Here is a 23815-nt window from a genome sequence, read left to right as displayed (position 1 = left end):
CATTAATTACAAACACCCTGTACAATATATGTAGCTACTTATGCATTTTACTAGAAAAATAAGTTTATCTTTGATATTTTATATTTCAGAAAATGACCTGTGAACTGCTTTTAATGTCTGTGTTTGTAAATCTAAGATTACTGCAATGAACAAAAACACGAATCAGTACCTATTTATGTGCTATGAAAATATACCTCCAATTTTTTAAATGATAAAAGTAGCCTAAGGCAGTCAGCAAAGATCTCAGAAATCTCAGTCTAAATGGTTTTAACTTATAATTCATGCCAAAAAAACGTATGTCAAGGAAACACTTAAGGAAAGCAACAATAAAAACCTGGCTAAACACTGAATTTTTAAGGCTAAATGTTCTTGATGATTCTCTAATATATAAAAGCACCCTAAAGGCAATTCAGAGATCCAACTTTACCCCATTAAAACATTGAAGTTTCCGAAGTGTCTAGAGTGTAACCTGATCATAATTGCTGTGAAGGGTAAGAGCTGACTACATGCTAAACCTTGCCATCTGTAGGTGCTTTAACACAACTCTAGTTTGGGCTTTTTTGGTTTTGGTTTTTTTTTTTTTTTTTGGAAGTGGGGTCAAAAGTTTACAGTACTTATTTCCAATCACAAAATCCTTTGACTTTATGTCATCTTTGAACAATTCTCAGAACAATTTTGGTACTACCCAAACATAAATTCGCATAACACCAAGCTCTATCCCCAAATCCATTTCACATTTATATTACAGATAGTCTTTAATGATTAAACAGATTATGTTTATTTCCACATGTGGCAAAAGGATTGAATTTTACCCAAAATAATTCTCCCAAAGGCTCTGCTTTCAGAATATTAGTAATTATTCTCATTCTAAGACTCCTTTAAGAAACTGATAGCTTGTGACTCCAAAATCCATATAGAATGTGATCCAAAAAGTATTCATACTCAGGACCTCAGTTGCATTGCTACTAAGTGAACTGTCCTATTATTCAGAATGCTCACTAACCCCACTCATTTCAGCTCCAATATTTACAACAGAAACGCTGATGCACCACCTCCCACCACCGGGATTCAGCGCCTTAGAACTGACAGTGAGTTCGACCAAAGAGATTTACAGTACACTTACATCTATTAAAATTTCTGTCTGCATATAAAAAGGCAATGCACGTCTACTAAAAAGGACATTTTACCTAGCCAGGAGATTCGCCTGCAGTGCTGATGATTTTAAGTCAGCAATCAATCCAAAATTTTTAAAAAGCATAAATGCCATTTTCTAAAATTCTCATTTTCAGTTTTATTTACTTCATTTACAGTTATCAAACTTCACTTGCCAAAATCTATCTTTAATGATTCATAAGAAATTTCCAGTAAGTTGGAATTATCACCATAAGTTCAGTAGGAGTAATGGGAAAGCATCTAAGGGTAGAATATAGTCCTTAAAAAGAAATAAGAAACTACTAATAGTTCCAGTTTAGCTTATAAAAGAACTGCACACCTAAAAAACACTATATAAGTCATGTAAATTTGAACGTACAGGAGAATTTAATATTTAAAAGAACACTTCTGAATCTTTTTTTTAAACCAAATAATCTGGCAGTACAAATGATTAAATCCTACTTAAACTATTTATATGTAGGAACCTGATATATTAAAACAAGTTGAATCAATGTGATATTACTCTAATTTTAAAAACAAAACCCCCAAAAGCCTGGCTAAATGAAGTTCAGTGGAGAAAATATGAAAGAAATTTTGAATTAATGTTTCCAATTAGCAAGGACTTTCACATACACTTAAAAGCAAATTTTCCTTTCCTGATGAATTAGAACATCAACACAAAGAACTAGACTCTAATTGGCAATTCTTTCAGAGAACTAGGATGGGACAGATGTGACAACCAGCAGAATATATGTACTCAAGTGAAAACAACTGCAAAAAAAAAAAAAAATACTGTGTTACTACATAGATGTCAGTTCCTATGCTTAAATAAAAACACTTTTCAAAATTATAAAAGCTGTGTAGCTGGTGGTACAGCAGAAATATTTTGGCCCAAAAATAAGTTCACTCTGCTCTCAAAATCACACTAAACTTTGCAAAAAGCTTTTTGTCAATTTAGATATAAGGTAAAATATTGACTGAAAAGACTTTTGAAAAGATCTAGAATTGTTCCTCTATTAATGATTCCCTAATTATCAGAAACATATTTCAATGTTTGCCATTAATTTAAGTAGGAGAATTTTACCATTCACTCAGAGAATACCAATTTCTTTTAAGATAAAAAGAGGCACATCCCTAATGTGAAATGGATATGTTAAATTAAATGAATAGAGAGAAAAATTAAGAAAGAAATTTGGGACAGGACCCATAACAGCACTGCAATTAAAAAGGTAAGGAAAGGAAATTCTCAGGAAAGACAATAAATCCTCTAGCCTCTAAGATGAGGGACTTGCTCTTAGGAGGGAGAAAAGATTCAAGGATAGCAAATTGAGGAGATTTAAAAAGCAAATTAAAAAATACCACAGCAAGGATTTCTGAACGCCAAATTTTAAATGTAAGTACATCTACTAGTCTTAAAACAATCCTCTGAAATTCTGATACATAGACCCTTAAAAAAAACCACAGATATCATCTGCAAATACATGGCATTCTAAAATCTCTGATAATTTTTCATTCTTTATTAGCCACTAACATTCCATTCTACCTTATATTTTTGCTGTCTCATTTTACAAGTAAAATAATTTTACAATCAGTAACAAAAAAAAAGATGATAAAATACAGATATACTGAAGCCAAAATATCTTGTCTTAAAACAATTTCTAAGATTCTTTCTAGGCAGACCCCTGGAAGGTTCCTCCACTTTCTGTCTTACCCTTTATTCCCCAATCCCAACCATGGGCACTCTCTAGAACTTCTCATTTCCTCGGTTTCCTTATTAAGATCAAAATACTTGTTTTTGGTTTTCTTTTTCCCTGATTGGTTTAGTGATCCTATAGAAACAAAATGAGACATCATCCTAAGAGATAAAAAAATTTCTAACCATGACTGTGATAGGTGTTATCTAGGCTTCTTGTGGTGACCATTTTGCAATATATGCAAATATCGAATCACGATGTTGTATGCCCAAAACTAATGTTATGCATCAATTATACTTAATTTTTAAAAAATGTGATAAAAGGGCCAAAATGGTTTGCCAAATGTTTTTGCAATAAAGTATAAATGACAGAAATCACCTATAAGTTCGGTGATGCTCACTGTCCAATTTCCTTCTGAAACCCTGTGGATTTATCCATGTTATTTCACCTTCCATGGTTATGCCATGCTTTCTATCACGCTGCATTTTTGCTCTACATTATTAATGTTGTTGTTATTATCCTGTCTCTCTGTTGTTCCAAGTAATAATCTTTTCTTTCCTCTTAAACTCAGAGTTAGGGGAGAAATTGTTTACTTGGTCTCCTTTGAAGATGTGCAATACACTGAATTTTTCAGTTAAATGAAACAGACCCTAAAAGTTTTTTAAAAGACCCCCTCCCGAAAAAAGCCCCCCACCTCTACATTTTAAAATAAAATCACTCTAAAATATATTGATTCTTTGCCTTCTTAAATGGTGTTCTTTGGTAACATAGATATTTTGGTAACATATTAATAATATTAAGGGTTAGAGTTAAGATGTTACTCCTAAATTAAATATTCCCAACACACAGTATTTTTAGGACACATCTATAAGTTATTAGTTTTTTTAATGTGGATATGCTGTCAGGATTTTCATTATTTCCTTTTCTATGAAGATATATCATAACCTACCCATTCTCCTATTGTTAGACATTTAAGTTTTTTCCAATTTTTCGCTATTTCTTATCATTTCTTGATGTATTCTATATATTCTATATGCCTGGTTCTACCAGCTGGTCTTCTGTTTTCTAGATAAGGTGACTTTACTCCCATATTCGTATTTCTTCCAAAAGACAATTCACCCATTTGGCATGTACAGTTCAGTAGTTTCACAGTTGTTCAATCAACACCACAATCAATTTTAGAGTATTTTCAAACTCTAAACAGAAATTACATATCCATTAGCAGTCTCTCCCATTTTCCCCCACTCCCAGCCCAGTCTCCCTTGGCAACCACTAATCTACTTTGTATCTATACAGATTTGTCTATTCTGGACATTTCATGTAAATGGAATCATGTAATACCTGGCCTATTAATACTGGCTTCTTTCACTAAATATTTTGTTCATGTTCATAATATTTTGTAGCATGTTATCACTACTTCATTTCTTCTTATTGCCAAGTTATGTTCTGTAGTACACATACACAACATTTTATTTATCTGTTCGTCAGCCAATAGACATGTGCTCAGCATCCAGTCTTGTTCTCCTCCAGTCCATTTGCCCCAGCTTAGGGTACGAATCCTAAAATACAACCTATCATCATTTCACTTCCTTCCATTAAATCCTTCAGAGGACCCCATGGCACTCAAGTTTGAAGTAAAAATACCTGGGCAAGTAAAAGACTGTTAGGTCATCTGGGCCCACTGACCTCTACAATCATGATCTCGGACTATTTGTTGCATGTACAGGAACTACTTCGGTTAATGACTCTTTCACCACTGGACCTTTTTCCATGTTGCCCTCTCTGCCTGGAAATGCCCCTACCTACCCCATGTGGGTGCTTCCCTTAGCCACAGAACTGTTTATACCGTACCTTTTTAAATGGCATCATCTCTATGCTAATATAAGCTTCAAGGGAGCAAAATTTGTCTTTTCTTCTAGCTAGTGCATCTAGTACAATGAATGGCACAGAATGTATTCTCAACACATATTTGTGGCACTGATGAAAGACATGCTATTTATTAGCATACCCGACTAATTCCTGTGAGTAGATAGGACTTTTCTAAGTTCTGGACTTGAAAAAAAACAAACAAACATGAAAAACACAAACCTTAATCTTGGCTACCTCTCTCCAACAGAGGCAAGCAGCCCTTCACTGTCAGGTCATATGGGTTCCTGTTGGGACCGATATCCATCCTTTTACACACCTCTTGGTGTGATAAGGGACTGACCAAAATGCTAGCTGTACCCCTAGTTCCTTGTCATGATTGGTTCTGAAATGGGTAGGTAGTGTGACCTGGGCCAATGAGTTGTTCCTGTGATTTTTGTTGGAGTTATTAGGGGAAAAAAAAAAACGCTCTCATTAAAGGCGAATACTGGCTGTTAAAGTGATGTAAGCTGGAGCCACTGCTGACCTTCTTTGCTATCGCATGAATTCCTAATTGAAAAAAGAAACACAGAAAAAAATACAGACAAAAGAAAAAGGTCCTGATGAGATCATTTAAGTCCTCCCATCCAGAGGTACCCAGAGCTAGTTGTAGCCTTGGACTTCCCACTTATCAGAAGAAATAAATTCCACTTTTGCTCATTCTGTTTGAGCTGGGTTTCTTTTGGGCAGTCAAGAATCCAGGACTACACATCAGGAATCATCTACCTATATTAGCCTATAATTAGGCATCAAAATAAGATTGTACATAACCTTTCAATCATCTGCCATTTTGCACATTTATATAGTTTAGAGCCCAAAGAATATGTGCTATTCTTAGGGATATTTTAGTGGAAATCATGACTTCTAGTACCAGAGCTGGACTCCTACTACTTTCTTTGGTGAGTAAAACAATGCAAGTAGGTTGCAGAGCCAGGGCAAAATCCTAAACCCTATGGAAATTAGGACATCTGAAGCTTTCAGAATGATAAAAGCCAGTACAAGAATTAGCCCAACTGAGAAAAGACCATGATTCTGTGGGAATTCATGTTACTTGCTTTAATTCTTAGAAATTTTTTGTCTTAACTTACACAACTACGGGTAAAATCAAAATACATCTGTTTTCTAGGGACTCTATTTGGTAAAATAGTTACAATTAAGGAGGAAATATTGGAGGTAACTATGGTGGTGGTGGGAACTATAATGATTTTGGAAATTATAGTGGACAACAGCAATCAAATTACGGACCCATGAAGGGGGGCAATTTTGGTGGAAGAAGCTCAGGAAGTCCCTATGGTGGTGGTTATGGATCTGCTGGTGGAAGTGGTGGATATGGTAGCAGAAGGTTCTAAAAAAAATTCAGAAGAAAAGGGCTACAGTTCTTAGCAGGAGAGACAGCTAGGAGTTGTCAGGAAAGCTGCAGGTTACTTTGAGACAGTTGTCCCAAATGCATTAGAGGAACTGTAAAAATCTGCCACAGAAGGAACGATGATCCATAGTCAGAAAAGTTACTGCAGCTTAAACAGGAAACCCTTCTTGTTCAGGACTGTCATAGCCACAGTTTGCAAAAAGTGCAGCTATGGATTAATGCAATGTAGTGTCAATTAGATGTACATTCCTGAGGTCTTTCATCTGTTGTAGCTTTGTCTTTTTCTTTTCATTACATCAGGTATATTGCCCTGTAAGTTGTGGTAGTGGTACCATGAATAAAAATTAAGGAATTTTTAACTTTTCAAAAAAAAAAACCAAAAAACAAACAAACAAAAACTGAAGGATCAGGTTTGGTTATGTAAAATTCTTCCCAATTTCATGCAAGAAGATATAGGAATATTGAATTTTATACTCAGTACACCAGCTACTTCCCTAAGAGTGAAGAAGGGTGAAGCCACTTTTTCTGAATAGAGTGTTCATGAAATATTATAAAATCAGGTGTTCATCTAAGCTAGATTTCTTTTCTTGGAGATAGGGGGAAGGTACTGAAATTAAGACATTATCTTTGGGGGCGCCTGGGTGGCTCAGTCATTAAACATCTGCCTTCAGCTCAGGTCATGATCCCAGGGTCCTGGGATCGAGCCCCGCGTCAGGCTCCCTGCTTGGCCAGGAGCCTGCTTCTCCCTCTCCCGCTCCCCCTGCTTATGTTCCCTCTCTGGCTGTCTTTCTCTGTGTGTCAAATAAATAAATAAAATCTTAAAAAAAAAAAAAAAAAAAGAAGACATTATCTTTGTCCTAACTGGTAGAATATAGCAGAAAGAACAATGTGACAAAGCAAAGTCAGAATTGGGTTTGAGTGCTAGTATCTACACTAGCCTACCAGACTCCTAAAGGAGTCTGCATAACACTGTTGGTGGCTTCCCACTCCATATGTAATATCAAGAATGAGAAGCCAGTGTTGGATGGGTGTAAGGAATACCACATCACTTATAGATACCTGCTGGGGAAGGAGGGGGAGGGAAGGAGTGACATGCATATATCAATCATCCTGGCTATGAAAGCATCTAAAGAAGATGCTAACTAAGCATCATGAGCCACTCATTAAAACTTAGGAACGAATATATTATTAGAAAATTTCAGGTATGAAAGACATTTCTGTAGCTGTAGGAACTTAAATTCCTCTTCCTTTCAGGGAGCATAAGCTGCTGGTAACATAGAAAACATTATGTTTGTGGTCTCTAGTAGATTAGGGGGAAAGGCAAGTTAACTGCAAGTGGCCAGAGAGCATTCTCAGAAAAGCCTCTACTGGAAACTCATCACCCCATGGGGTTTTGTTGGATGGGAACAGCAAAAGTAACAACACTGAACAGAATCAGAGACCTCTGAGAAAGAGAAATGGAGCCTTCTGCTCACAGTGCCTTGTCTTAACACCATGCAGCATTACGTGGCCAAAGCCCAGGACTAAACAGTTTAAACATGGCGGGGGTTTTCAATATGTTCAATAGTTACAGTATTACTTTTGAAAAACCATTCAGCTTTAGAATTTCAAGTTTTCTTACCTGTGAAATGGGGAGACTATACAATAAAACCACTACTAATCAGAATGTTCAAGAACTAGCATTTTGTGGCACTGGAGTCCCATCAACAAAAAATAACCCTTATTTCTGTATTTTATTTCTAGCTACACCAGCTTTAATGATCTAGAAGACATAGTAGAGTTGTAGATTGAATGGCAAGATAACCATATGGTCAAGAGGGTCAAGAGTTAGAGAGCAATGGACCCAGTGTCCATCACCCTTCCGGCACTGTGTACCTACTACAGTACATTATTTTACATCAGTCAATAATACATTGCTTTGTAACCCCAAATGTTTGCCATTTGTCTTACTACAGTGTAAGATGTACACGGAACAAAGTCCAAATAAAATGTTTCTATATACTTAAAATATTCTGACCTGTGTGTGCAAAATCTGTTCCAGAAATGAATATAGACTGAATTGGAAGACACCGTCAGTTGGCGGGGAATGAAAAACAAGTCAGGGCTTGCAACTAATCAGGAAGTTCCTTCCACTAGAGGAAGTCCTAAATTATTCTAGAGAGAGATTAGCTTTGGGAAATATATAGTCCCAGGTTCAAATTCTAGAGCTACCTGCATCTCACTATCTGATCCTGACTAATCTCTCTGAAACTCTGTATTTTCATCTATAAAATGGGGATAATTTCTCTCTCCCAAGCTGATATTAAGAATAGAATGAAATAAAATATATATTAAGTACTAGCAGAACGTAGGTATGCAAGAAAAGTTTCTTGCTTAAAACGTGCTTATGTTCTGGGGCGCCTGGGTGGCTCAGTTGGTTAAGCGACTGCCTTCGGCTCAGGTCATGATCCTGGAGTCCCGGGATCGAGTCCCGCATCGGGCTCCCTGCTCGGCAGGGAGTCTGCTTCTCCCTCAGACCCTCCCCCCTCTCATGTGCTCTCTCTCTCCTCTCATCCTCTCTCAAATAAATCAATAAAATCTTTAAAAAAAAAAAAAACGTGCTTATGTTCTGATATAATACTATTTCCACATTTTATTTTTTAAAGGATGTGGTCAAGCTGTTATTTGAGGGTATATCAAAGTTTTTTAAAAGACTCAGAGACTAAACCATGAGTTACAGTATAAAGACTCAAAAGTAAAATTTTTAGAGCTAAATTTAACCAGATTTAAGAAACAGCATGAATTATCAAAACATTAAAAGCATACTTGACAGCATTTATTAAATTATAACTTCATCATGTATATCTTAAAAACAGCTTTAAAGGAAAAGAGAAAAAGGAAAATGGCAGCTGTGAATAAAGTACCTTTGAGGTGGTAAGTAATTAAAACTTTTTTGTATTCATGGTAAATATGATTATATCACAAAAACTTGTAAGTAACTAAAAACACTATACACTAATCCTATAGAGCAGGTATAATTTCCCCTATGTAAAAACAAAAAACAAAAAACAAAAAACAAACCTGGAGGAAATCTGAGAAAATGGGTGGCCTAATTTTTTTTATATTTTGTAAAATGTAAATGCCATGTCGTTAGGTTACATCACGATTATCTGAAAATTAAGAGTCAACATGAAACAGAAACTGTACTTATATAAATAAAGCTTTTAAAAAGTAATTGAAAGGATTCTCTAGTCACTCTAAGAAATATATTTTTTTCTAAATAAAAATTAGAAATTTGCTTTTGAATTGAAAATTTTCTTCTCTTTGTGTGAGACAGTCCTAAATAAGCTTATTATGGGAAACCCAGGAAATTCCTTTTTAATATTTTTTAATTGAGGAAAAGTTCTAAAGTTATTTCTAGAGAAAAGAACATGAAAAAGAAAAAAAACTGGGCTGGCCCCTTTTCCATCCTTCAAGCAAAAGAACCCATATTAAATAGATTTGTGTCTAAACACAAATCTCACTGCATGAATTATCTGTGTAACTTCATTTGAAGCCAAGGAGCAGCTTAATATCATTTCTATGACCTGCATTTTCCTCTTTAATTAATGTCAAATAATCATTTCTGATACACAATTTAGCAACTTTATGGACTTTCAGCATCACTGGTCGCCACAATGATATGGGCCCCCTGGCCTTACTGGGAGGGAGGGGACAGCAAACACAATGCTAAGCCTCAGTCACATCTTTACCCACACTTGGTTAGTTTGAAACTTTATTTTGAAATTACTAATCCTTTTTGTTGTTGTTCTTTACTTTTTAAGAGAACAAACTTTCATAGGCAAAGCACTATCAATATGTACTGTATTAAGAATATTGTGTTTATGTTTATCCTAAAGCTCAACCGACCACAGACACTGAGCTAACCATCCTAGAGGAGCAGGACTAAGATTCTCCATTTCTTATTCTTTTTGTTGTTCAAATGAGTCCAATAAAATTTACTTGCCATTTCTCTCCTCTGTGGGACAAGACACCTGAGGATGGTCCTCCTCAGCGCCAAGGGACATGTACTCCATCTAATAATGTCTTTGATCAAAGGGAGAGAAAGAGAAAGAGAGAGAGAGAGAGACGGAAGACAATGCCTAAACAACATGGTTGATCAGCAATGCTTTCTGTGAAAGAGCTTGATCAACAGGGGAAAATGTGGAAGAACTTCGATCTAAGATGGAACTTGAGGGGGTACTCAGGTGGCTCGGTCGGTTAAGTGTCCGACTCTTGGTTTCAGCTCAGATCATGATCTCAGGGTCGTGAGATCGAGCCCCACATCAGTCCTTGCGCTCAGAGCACTGTCTGCTTGGGATTCTCTCTCTCCCTCTCCTCCGCCTCCCTACCCCGCTCCTGCCTGTGCTCGCTCTCTCTCAAATAAGTAAAATCTTTTTTTTTTTAAAGATTTTATTTATTTATTTACCAAAGAGAGAGAGAGAGAGAGAGAGAGAGCATGCGTGCACAAGCAGGGAGAGGGAGAAGCAGACTCCCCTATGAGCAAGGAGCCCGATGGCAGATGCTTAACCGACTGAGCCATCCAGGCATCCCATAAATAAAAGCTTTAAAATGGGACTTGAGAATATGAAATGGAAAATCTTGTGCATGCGCCCTCAGAAGAATGGAACTTAAGAATCAAGGGACTGATGTCCATTAAATGTCTGATTTAGAGAAGACTGAGACTTAGCTCCTAACCAATGAACATCCTCCCAAGAATCTCGCCCAATCATCAAGCCAACAAACTTACTGCTTGGGCTCTGGAGGGACTTCCCCCTCTTTGCATTCTGGCTGCACTTTCCCCCATTTGCATGTAAGAACACCCCACCTAAAACCCTCAAAAGACTAACATGTAGCTTGTTACAACAAGTGTTTCCCAAACTGCAATTCCTCTCCTATTCCCAAATAAACTCAATTTCTGGTAAAAACAAAACAAAACAAAAACATTACCAATGACAGCTTAGGTTTGAATCCCAATTTTGCCTCTAACTAGCTAATAAAAGCAGATGAGCATCACTGGGCAAGTCAACTGAACCCCTCAGTGCCTTCGGTTCCCCATACCTAAAATGATAACATAACAGCAGCTACTTAATAAATTTCTTTTGAGGATTATGTGGATTATTATGAGAAGAGCTTAGAACACTACCTGGCACATGATAAGCACAATACACATGCTAGCAATTATAAATGATCTTTCAGTTCCAAGGACTTTCCATTCCACTCGTACTACGGTTGAAAGAGGATCTGTGTTGATAATACTTGTTTCCAGATCCATGTCTCTACGCTGAAACCACACTGATGATTGTTCTATAACTAAGAAATGTACTCAAATATAAGCAAACTACACTTAATTAAACAGATGACTTAAACATACACCTCTTTCATTTTTTTAAAGATTTTATTTATTTGACAGAGAGAGAGGGAACACAAGCAGGAGGAGTGGGAAAGGGAGAAGCAGGCTTCCCGCAGAGCAGGGAGCCCGATGTGGGACTCAATCCCAGGACCCTGGGTTCACGACCTGAGCTGAAGGCAGACGCTTGACGACTGAGCCACCGAGGCACCCCAAACATACACCTCTTAACTTATACTCATGTCCTAGTTTCTACCTGTTTGGAGTTACATCATGATTATTAATGTTTGGTAATATAATGATATTTTTAATTAATTTATTTTAAAGATTTTATTTTTCAGTGATTTCCACATCCAACGTGGGGCTCAAACTCACAACCCTGAGACCAAGAATCATGTGCTTCACCAACTGAGCCAGCCAGGCACCCCTACAGTGATATTATTTTAAATAAGACAAATTTATATATACAATAACATTGACACAGAAGTTACATGTACACATATAGGCAACTGTAATGTTAAAAATGTTCTGTGAATAAACCAACGAAAAAACAAAACATTAACTGACATGTTGCTCTATATAATGAGAAAAAATAAAGTAGGACACTTCTAACTCAATTTTCTTCACATCTTTGACTTATATCTTTTGAGCATGTGACAAAGTTCATTTTGAGTATCTGATGGGATCAGTTAATCAAAACTTCCCATTTTTGAGATCAGAATCATTTTTCCAACTTAACTAGTTTAGAAGGCAGCAAAAAACGTCTTTGCAACTGTTACAAGATTCAAATAAAAACAGACGAGTTGAAAGATACAGTTCTGTTTCACTCTATACATTATGGCCTAAGAAATAAAATTTGAATACTTTGAAAATAAAAAGTGGTTTTGTTTCAACTTCAAATCAGAGAATTTAGACACACTCAGAACATACTTCACATTCTGACATAAAGAATTTATCCAGGGTTTAAACTGATACAACACATGCAAAGGCCAAGAACCATGTTTTGCCAAAAGGAATAGTAAACGTTTGTTTTTCCTTTTCTCTCTCTATCCCTCAAGGTAACCTATATTTATCTCTGCTTCAAATCACTGTGAAAACTTTAACTACCTCATGAAACCTCAACGTGTTATATAAACAAATGATCAGGTATATTATTTTCATAACCAGCCCTTGAAATTTAGTAGGAAATAGGACCCTTAGTCAACAGTAATACGCACAGTAAAAATAATGACTTAGTTAAATGAAACACTGAGTAGAAGAATCACAATAAGCCAAAGACACCAAATGTACTAGAATAAACAAGTAATAAATAAATGCCTCTTATTTTCTATCCCTAAAATAATAGCAAAGGGTTCAGAAGTAAGTGTATAGCTCTTGGGGTGGCAGGTCTCGACTTGAGGGACATGGGCTCAGGGCCTCGAGGGCAGCCGCAATGGCATGTCTGTGGAGACTGTGGCTGGCACAGCGGACAGCTTTTATTTGGCTCTGAGGTTGAACAGCTTTGGTGATAAGCCACTGTGGTGTGAAAGGAGAAAGGTTTTTAATCTTTTCGTTTGTTTTTATTATTTTCTCTTAAAAATAAGGAGGGAAAAAATAATAAGATGGGAAATAGATAAATAGGGTGAGTGCACATTATGGTTTAAAGCAATATGCACTGGCATTTTGGATATGTTAAAATAAAAATACATTTAAAAGGTAACAGCAGTATTTTACAAAAGGTTACTTTATATTTTCAGAAGATACTTTAAAGAGAAAGTCTGAACCTGACCCTGACATATCATATAAATATGTCAGTGAAAAAGTTCAAAGAAGTAATAACTTACATGTAAGACAATAAAGATTTTATGAAAACTTGTGTGTATTTTGAAGCAGCAGCAACATTAAACATCTAATGTCTACATTACAGAAAATCTTCAGTGTTCCAAAGCATCTAGTTGCAAAGAAAAGATAAACTCTAGATTCTATTGGGTTAATCAAACAAAATCTATTATTGTATATAAATAGTGCTCATGAAACAAGCCTAATTTGTCTAACAGATGTTTAAGTCAAAAGAATTTTAAATTTTTATTCTATTCAAATATAATAGTATGAGTAACTACAATATAGTTTCAAAACATGTTAGTTCAAAACTATCTATTTTCACACTCTGTCTTATAACCTATGAAACTAAAGTTTATTTTCTGGACTGTAATAAAACTGCCATATAAAAGGAAGAATTAGAAATCTAGATCAAATCACTTTTTTTTTTTTGGCCAGAGAGAGAGAGCACAAGCAGAGGGAAAAGCAGTAGAGGAAGAAGCAGATTCCCTGCTGAGTAGGGAGCCTGATGCGGGACTCAGGCCCAGGACCCAGGGATCATGACCTGAGCGGAAGGCAGATGCTTAACCAACTGAGCTACCCAAGAGTCCCTAGATCAAATCACTCTTTGAATGACAAAGAATTGAAAGAAATTGAGAGATCAACTGTTTCCCTTTTGCCCCTACTCTCGCTATGCTAATTGAAGTCACCAATTCAATAATTATGACACAGTTGTTTCTTTTGAAGATATTATTTTGTAGTTTAAAGTCAAGACTTAAAAGTCTTGGTATTCATGAAAGGCACTGGTAGGTCTAAACTTCTCCATTCATCTTTCCACCAAAGTTCACCCTGGCCTATGACACTTCTGCCTTTTCAGTCCTTTTCACTTCTCAGGAAGTACAACAAAACTGTGCTCCAACTCTGTGATATTGAGAGGTAGCAAATTTCCAGACCTTTAGGTCGAGGCAAGAAAATGTCAAGTGTCTGATTTTGCTTATACAATTTATGTAACTGGCACCAAAAAGTCAAAACTGTTAAAGAAAGCAATGTCCTCAAATTAATCAATTCAAAACCAATTCAAGATCTTTAAATACTTCAGAAAGAAAAAAAAACAGTGAAGGCAAACAATCCTATAGCTAGGATACCACAAAAATCAACCTTGCATGCAGACATATATTTAAGAAATCCTTCAAAAATGAACTATATACATTTATAGTATATGGTTAAATTCCCATTAAGCCATTATTAAGAGCTAAATACATCTTATCCTCCCTTTGCTCTTTTTGGATGGGAAGGCAAGGTGTAACTAGGACAAAAAATATATTTCCATTGACTGTAGACACCCATGAATCATTCATGAGGTAGCAAATAATGCTCAGACAACCTAATGCATGGAAGTAGGTTAAAAATCACAATTTGCAAAATTTGCTATTAACTTCTCTGACTCCTCCAGTTTATCTGAGTCTTAAGCTAGCCATACCATAGATGGCTCAAGGGAAACATCTATATCCTAAGGCCAAAGAATCACAGGGAAAAAAAAGAAAGAAAGAAAACCTACTTAATTATATGGATAATTTCATAAATAAATGCTTAATTTATCCTTTACATTTAGATATGGTAAACAGTGGAGAATAACATAAATGATTTGAGCTTCAAAAGTAAACTATGAGGGGCGCCTGGGTGGCTCAGTCGTTAAGCGTCTGCCTTCGGCTCAGGTCATGATCCCAGGGTCCTGGGATCGAGCCCAGTGCTCCGCAGGAAGCCTGCTTCTCCCTCTCCCATTCCCCATGCTTGTGTTCCCTCTCTCGCTGTGTCTCTCTGTCACGTAAATATATAAAATCTTAAAAAAAAAAAAAAAAAAGTAAACTATGAGGTGTTCAATGGAAGCAGCCTGATTTATTTGCTATTTTATCTTTAAGGAGATTCTGGCAAGGTCAACTGACTCAAATTCAACACCTACCTAGAAAATAACATGTATATCTGTCATTTTCCTTCCAAAGTGAGAGTGAATGGCATAGCTAAAAATCCTACTAACTATCTTAAAATCAAATGCTGTGTATTCCTAAAGTTATTATGGTAGCACTTACGTGAAATTTTGCTTACTGGGGACCTTCTTAAAGCTAACAACTCTACTATCCAGATAAGTAAGAGCATACAGGTTTGAACTGAAATCTAAAGGCCAACAACAACAACAACAACAAAGCAGGAAAACACACTTTGCTAACAATCTATAAACCACTTCTCCCTATTTCCATACACACATCCACCCGTTGTACAGTACAGAAAACCACAGCGGAAAAATCAGAGTCCACTCTAACTTTCTCAGAAGATTCCCACTCTGGCGCTACCTCCCCTAAGACATGTTAACTCAAAAGATTTATACAATATAGACTGGTAATACTTTTAATTTTAATGATTTCCCAAAAAACACCAGCTACGCCAACAGAATTCACACTTAGGAACTTCCAATTAAAAAAAGTATTCTCGGGTGCCTGGCTGGCTCAGTGGGTTAAGCGTCTGCCTGGGGCTCAGGTCATGATCCTGGAGTCCCGGTATGAAGTCCCGGTATGAAGTCCCGCTCAGGCTCCCTGCTCCCTCCCTCTCTCTCTCTCTCTCACCCTCTCGAATGAATAAAAAATCTTAAAAATAAAGTATTCTCACAGTAAAACGTCTCTAAACTCAAACTCAACTTTCTTATAATCTAAGAAACAGCCTTATGAATTTTATTTAAAAACATGTTTTTAAATTGCTGTCTGCAATTCTAAATTTTGCTAAATTACCTTTTTTGCTAAAATTTAAGTCAATCAGGAAAATCAGGTTCCCCGTATTTCTGGTATGTTTTTCAGCAACGCTCTATGCTTACCAACAACACTCTGCTTGTCTATACCTATAGAAATAGCAAGGATATGGTTCTAAACAGATTGCCTAGACTCTGTGATTACCTCAACCTGACTAAGCACAACACACTCAGGAGGTGTGTACCTTCCCCAGAGCGCACTTTGAAAGCCTTGTGAACTCCATACAAACAAAACATTTACTTATGATACAGGCAGCTTTTGGTTGTCATTGCTGGTGCCTTAACCTTTCTACCATGGATAGATTAAGACTTTTAGTAAGAAAAGACATATAATTCATAAATCAATGCTCAGGTTTTTTTTCTTTAAAAGAAAAATCAGAAAGCCAAAATTCAGTGTGAAAACACTGAGCAAGGAAATGTGGAGTTAACCTTGTAGTGATATTCCTTTTCCAGTTTAATAATTTGGGGTATTAAAAGTGCTAGTTCCCACAGCACTTAGCATAGTCTAGAACAATATAAATAATTAATAAATATTTCCAAAAGGAAGGAGAATCAGAAGGAAAGAGTCATGACCCAAAGGTAAAAGGAAGGAGGGGAGTGAGAAAGGAGAGTTAAGAGTGTTGAATGAATTTAGTTTTATGGGGAAAACTAAGCCAATCTGTTTACACTAGTGTGTACATAAAAAAGGAGGAAAGTGGAATAGTAAAAATGCTTTAAAAACTGGCCTGTCATCCAGTTTCCAACTGATGGCTCTGTGTCAATGACACCCACTGCAAGGCAATTTCGACCTACCAGTAAGCCTGAATTCAGCAGTCAGCCCTGCTCACCAAGAGCAGAGGAGCCTACCCAGGGAGGCTAGGGTTAGAATTCCAGCTCCCATAGTTAAATGACTGAGGGCATTTTGCCAACTGTCAAAATATCTGTTATTTTCCAGATCACAGTGCCTACCATGCTGAAATTTCAAGGAAACATCACAAACTAGCAATACAATTAAATGTCCGCAGATTTTGCCTAAAGCAAGATATGTATACTTAAATGTTCTCAATGTTTGTTTATGTTAATACTGATTTTCAGTGGATAGTACTCAAAGCCTCAGATCTGTAACTCAAATCAAGCCGCCCTGTCTTCATGGGAATGTACACATCTTAGTTAAATCAGGCAGCCAATCACTCATCTCACATCTATGAATGAAGAGGGAATTCAAAACCCAACAAATATTCACTTGAAATGTACTTTTAACCACGTCATAACCAACATGGACATAATTTCTTTTATGTCTTGATATGCTTAATACAATTTTTAGTATTTAGTACACAACAAAGTATATTAGTATTACAAGAAGTGTATTACACTTTATTATACTTTGGACAACTTCTCTCTCCATATATTAGCATCAAAGAGTTTAGCTCGAACTAGTGTGTGTAAACAATTCTTCACCCACCCATCCCCCACCCTGTTCTCCCACCCCAAATCTTCTGGCATACAGAAAACAGACTTAGAAATAAATACAAAGTACATATGACTCCACACTGAGTTGAGTTTTCCATAGTGAAGGGAAAATTACATTTCAAGGCTATATTGTCAAACAGATTTATCTAATGTTTGCTCCTGTTTTCACTATCAATTCTAAGAATATTTTACTGGCTAACTTTAAAAACGCTTAAAATGTGAGACTGGAATGGAAATACTGATGTAGCTATAGATTAAAAAGCACAATTTGTCTGTTAAATAAAGTCTGTCTTTTTAATTCAAACAGAATTCCCTTTCCATATACTCAAATCTGAAATTTATGTTTATACTGATAGACACAAACCTTTTGGCAAGTGTGAGGAAATACAATTAATCTTGTTCTCAAATCAAAATTTTAAGATGTATTCAACAACACTGTCTTCAAGAACATTTTGTCCACAATATTATACATGTAAGACTCAAAATACTTTTATATAATATGTCCTCCTCAGCCCCGAAAATAAACTAAATAAAGAAAGCTGAAGTTCTGTTTGAACCAACTCTGCTCTACCTCAAAGTCATACCACCTCATTTCTTAAAAAATTAAAAATATTTTGCCAGAGATATAAATTGTTATACCTTTCAAGATAAGGGTTCTAAGTAATTCTATAGTTACTACATTTCATACAACCTGTTCTAAGAAAAATGATTCATCTACCAAGCTATAAATGCCACCTGTAAACAAAAATTTCTAATATTTCAAGGGATAAAGAATGCTGATTCATAGCATAGCACATTTATAATGGAAAAAGGAATCCAAATGGCTTTCCCCCATGTGCCTCTCCCCCGTCCTCAAAAGTGAGCACAAAATGAAAAGTGCCAGAGTGGAACTTTAGTTCCAACTTTAGTGGAGTTGTTTAGTCATTAAATTTCAAATGAGTTGTCATGTTTCACAGTTTGAAATAAAGGTTAAAAGTTAGGACCTGCTAATGAAATGGAAGCAAAATAATGTTTGACTTTTAAATTAATTCTGAAGTCCTCACATAGCAACATGATTTTCCTATAATTCACTTACTGCCACAAATATGCTTGAAGTCAGGGCTATTTAGGCATAAAATAGAGCTCAGCGGTTAAGATCAAGGTCTTTGGAGTGGCAAATTGCCACTTACTTGATATGACCTTGGAAAAGTCACTTAACCTCTCTAAGCTTCAATTTCCTTATCTGTTATTCACAAGATAACTCAAAAGCACTTAAATAATGCCTGGCACACAGTAAGAGAGCAATAAGTAATAGCTGCTATTATTAGTATTATCAAGAGAATCTCTGCAAGTTGCACTTATAAAATTAAATGTGAATAAGAAATAATTCATAAAATTTTACTTAAAAAAACACTAAAGGTCAGAGTTAATTCTTTCTATAAATGAAAATCATGGTGGCAGAAGAGACCAATGCCTGAAGAAAGATCAAAAAACAAAACATACCAAAAACAACAACAAACAAACAAACAAACCAAGAAACCAATAATGGCAACCAATAACTTGGAACACCTAAAGAAAACTGCCAAGGACACAAGGAAATAGGTGGTCTGCTTATTCCTATAGCTATCTTTATTTATTTTTTTTAAGTAAGCTCAATGCCCAATGTGGGGCTTGAACTCATGACCAAGAGTAGCATGCTCTACCAACTGAGCCAGCCAAGCATCCCTCCTATAGCTCTAGGATAATGAATTCAAACATCAATATAGAGGGTGGAAAAATGACCAAAAAATCTCCCCAATCTAGAAACTGAAAACTAAGTAAAGAAGTTAAATTTTGTATCCAGTGATAGGTCGTGGGAAATTTTTGACTTATTTGGTTTTTAGAGATTTTTAATTCTCTCACTCTCTACAAAGATATCAAAAAACATATCTAATATGGTAGCATAATCCAGTAAGGAGGTAAGAAGCTCTCACACCTGCTTCAGGTTTATCCATAACTTGATCATAAGAACCTTCTAGGGTAGTGACAAAATAAATACAGAATTGGAAGCATTACCCTCTGAATCTATCCTGATTAAGCACACTTTAGTACATAATATATGCAACACAGGTAATTTCTCAGAACATTTAAGAGCCATATACTTTAAGTACTTGATACAAATTAATTTCATATTTAGAAATAAGTATAAAAACTATTTCTAGTTTTTCTTTATAGATGCAGAGCTTGATGACTCTGAATATAAGCAAATTCTTAATATTTACTATCCAATAATTACTTTAAACAAACATTTATTCAGTCTTTCCTATATACCAGGTGCTATCCTAAAAGTCAGGGATACCGTTTTTTACCAAGACAAAAACAGTCTCAATGTTCACAGAGCTTATATTTTCGTAGGGAAGACTATAAAGAAATAAGAATGTATCACATGATAATAAATATCATGATAAAAATCTATCAGGGTGGTGTGTTAAGAAGTGACTGAGAAGCTATTTCAGACTGGTTGGACAAGAAAAGCCTGCTCATTAAATTTAAAACAATTACCTCCATTTGCTGCCAAAATAGATAGCAACTATTCTTTTATTTATATATTAAAAAAAGGTAAACATTTTGCCAGGCTGTGACATTATAAATCACCTCATCCAATGGGTATGTGTAAACTCTTCCCAAATACACACAGTAAACACTGATAAACAGATAAGATCACTTTACCTTCAAATTCATTTCTAACACATTCCCACAGAATTTTTATAATAAAACAGAAATGCTGACAAATATACATTTTCTTATTTATATTTGTTTTGTTTACACATTATTTTGCTACACTATAAATAATTTTTAAATATTTGAGTTTACTTAAAAATAAAAATATTCCAACAGAAAGGCTTAATTTTGACTCACCTGTGCCTGTACACAGTGCAGAAGATCTATAAATTTGTAGCCAAATCCAAGAGACACCTGCAATACAAACAAACAAGCAAACATGAATAAAAAGAAACAGAATCCTCTTGGACTCATTAGAGTGGACGTGATTTTTACAACCAATATACAAGTAACTAACTCATTAATAACATCTCACCATTAAATTGCATGATAAATCAAGAAGTAGACTTGCTGCATGACTTCTATTTGGTTAAAAAAACGTAAAATATGTAAGGCCGCATTTCATTGTGAATGATGGATGAGGTGTCTAGTCTACAAATTTTGAGTTCCCACCGTAATTCTTACTACACTTTCTTGCAGCTGCTTAGATCTCATCAGGAGCACTGGAAGCTGAGAAGCAGCAGAGACCTGAGATCCCTATGTCCAGACTGCCCCCCTAGGACCAGCCCAGCGCCCAGCACACAGTAACACAGTGCACAGTAAATGTTTGCTGAGTAAACAAATAAATAAAATTCACATCGCAATCTTAATTTGTTGTGATTTACAGTTTACCTGCAAGGAATCAAAAGGCTTGAAACTATTGAAATAAAAATCTAAGTCATAATTGTATAAAGAAGTTCAAAAGTGAATAATTTATCTCAAAAAAAAAAATCTCGAGTAAAATGATGCAAAAATGATGCCATATAAAAACATACGACAATCTTAACAATTTGTAAGAGCAAATGTAGATAGGGCACCTGGGTGGCTCAGTCGTTAAGCGTCTGCCTTCGGCTCAGGTCATGATCCCAGAGTCCTGGGATTGAGTCCCACATCGGGCTCCCTGCTCAGCAGGAAGCCTGCTTCTCCCTCTCCCACTCTCCCTGCTTGTGTTCCTGCTCTCGCTATCTCTCTGTCAAATAAATAAATAAAAATCTTAAAAAAAAAAAAAAAAAAAGAGCAAATGTAGATAAGGAAGAAATGAACATTTTCAATCACGAGGGGAGCTGCTCACCAAATTTCTTCTGGGCATATGTCTTTGAGAACAAAGAATTTAACTCCAAAGGACCCTGCAGCATTTTTCTGACCCACACGAGAATCACTTCCACTGCACTAAAGAAGTTTGTTTCTAAGATGTACAGTGAGGAATACAAACAAGTATGTGCTTATGCTATTGTCTGTGTATTAATGTTTACTACTTTAATCTAAAGAGGTCAAAAGGGGAGGGAAATAGAAAAAATTCCATCTTGAGTTTTACCAGGACCTGCTCTGTCTGGAGATCATCGAATGTAATGAAATGCAGCTAGGGTATTAGTTAGTGATGATTCATGAAAAACAAAAGAAAATCTGTATGCAAATAAGAAGTTATCACAGTAAGTAAAACGAATGGATTCTCCTCAAGTGGCAGTCAGTGAGCAGTGTGCAATAAACTGTTATGTAATAGGAGTCATCAATTCTTTGTGGCTCTACTGGGGTAAATTTATTCATTATGCTGGCCTACTTAAGCCTATTATAATTCTATACCAACAACTAACTCGCTCAAGGACATCACACTATGCCACAATCAAGAGCTAAAAGTTGTGATTATTAGTAGGAGTGATGATATTAAACTATTACTGCTTGATCTATATTACTCAGTACGTTTTCACTAACATGCTAAGATAATATGAGGAGAAAGTGCCAATGCACTCTTCTCCCCGAACTCTCTCTCTAAAATAAGTAAATAAATCTTAAAAAAAGAAAAGAAACGAAATGAAAAAGAAGGCAGCACCAAACAGTGGAAAAACCTCGTAGGGTTAAGTCATCAGACAGACCAGTTTTCAAAACTGGCTTTATCATATAAATACTGCTGCTGATAATATTACTCTATTGTTGTTCTGCATGGAGCACTGGGTGTTATGCACAAACAATGAATCATGGAACACTATATCTAAAACTAATGATGTAATGTATGGGGATTAACATAACAATAAAAAAATTAAAAAAAAAATTACTCTATTGTTAGCAGCAGCTTAGGTATGCGACCTAGGAAGTGTTATTGTGGACTCAAATATAAAATGAGGATAATAACGTCCTGTTTGCAGCACCTTGGAAGTATTCAATGAGATGATTACATAAAGCACCTGGTACACAGTAGGTGTTACAATTATCCTACCAAGTATGATCCTGCTAAGCGCTGCTGGCTCTGACAGGTAACTCAGTGAAATGATGAAAAAACAGAAGCTTCAGGCCTGTCCTACCCGAAGGAGAACCGATTTTCCCTGGAATGTCCTAATGGTTTTATCTGCCCATAACCCTCCGGAGACACGTAAACATGGAGACTACTGGGAAATTTCTGAACCAGGGCTACCTTAAAACTACATCAAAAGTTGAAAAAAACTACCTAATTTCAAATCTTACTGTAAAGTAACAATCAAAACAGTGGGGTATTAGCATAAGGATAAACAATAGAAGAGAACACAGTCCAGAAACAGTCCCACAAATTTATATCAATTCATATTCAACAAAGGTCACAAGGTAATTTAATGAGAAAAAGACAGTCTTTTCAATAAATGATGCCAAAAACTATTAGACGCATGGAAAGGTAAAAAGAACCTCGACCTTTACCTTGTACCATGTACAAAAAATTAACTCAAAATGGATAGGACCATAGACCTAAAAGAACTAAACTACAAAACTTGTAGAAGAATATTCTTGGAGAAAATTTTTGTGGATTAGAAAAAAAAATTTTAGATATTACACCAAAGGCATAAAATAAAAATAAAGACCATAAAAGAAAAAAAAAAAACCTGACAAACTGAACTCCATTAAAATGAAAATGTCTGCTCTTCAAAAGACATAATTTAAAAATGAAAACACAAGCTACATATGGGGAGAAAATATTGGCAAAATAATTACCTGATAAAGCATGTGCATTTAAAATACATAAAGAGCTAAATAATAAGGATGTCCATCTATAATATATAAAGGACTTCAATAACTCAATAATAAAACAATTCAACTTTTTTTTTTTTTTTTAAAGATTTTATTTAATTATTTGACAGAGAGATAGAGAGCACAATTAGGCAGAGAGGCAGGCAGAGGGAGAGGGAGAAGCAGACTCTCCACCGAGCAGGGAGCCCGACGTGGGGCTCGATCCCAGGACCCTGGGATCATGACCTGAGCCGAAGGCAGCCGCTTAACCGACTGAGCCACCCAGGTGCCCCAAACAATTCAACTTTTTAAAATGGGCAAAATATTTAAAGATTTTTAAATATATTATATATATTATAAAAGATACACAATGGGGGGGGGCGCCTGGGTGTCTCGGTCCAGTTAAGCATCGGACTCTTGATTTCGGCTCAGGTCATGGTCTCAGGGTTGTGAGTTTGGGTGTGGAGCCTGCTTAGGATTTTCTCTCTCTCTCCCTCTCAAAAAAAAAAAAAAAAAAAGGAAGATATACAATGGGAAAA

At 35.8% G+C, this 23815-nt stretch overlaps 1 protein-coding gene across 2 annotated transcripts in view; it reads right to left on the bottom strand.

Moving 5' to 3' along the window:
• NCOA2 (nuclear receptor coactivator 2) overlaps positions 1-23815 on the bottom strand; it is a 288649-nt gene that overhangs the window by 169998 nt on the left and 94836 nt on the right. For both annotated transcript variants that reach the window (XM_036109392.2, XM_036109399.2), the window contains exon 2: positions 20406-20462. The gene's annotated coding sequence lies outside the window, so the exon portion shown is untranslated. The remainder of the gene's footprint in view (positions 1-20405; positions 20463-23815) is intronic.

This window comes from Halichoerus grypus, chromosome 5 (assembly GCF_964656455.1).
Source record: "Halichoerus grypus chromosome 5, mHalGry1.hap1.1, whole genome shotgun sequence".
NCBI lineage: Eukaryota > Metazoa > Chordata > Mammalia > Carnivora > Phocidae > Halichoerus > Halichoerus grypus.
The sequence above is the reverse complement of the archived record's forward strand: the minus strand, read 5'-3'. Positions and strand labels throughout refer to the sequence as shown.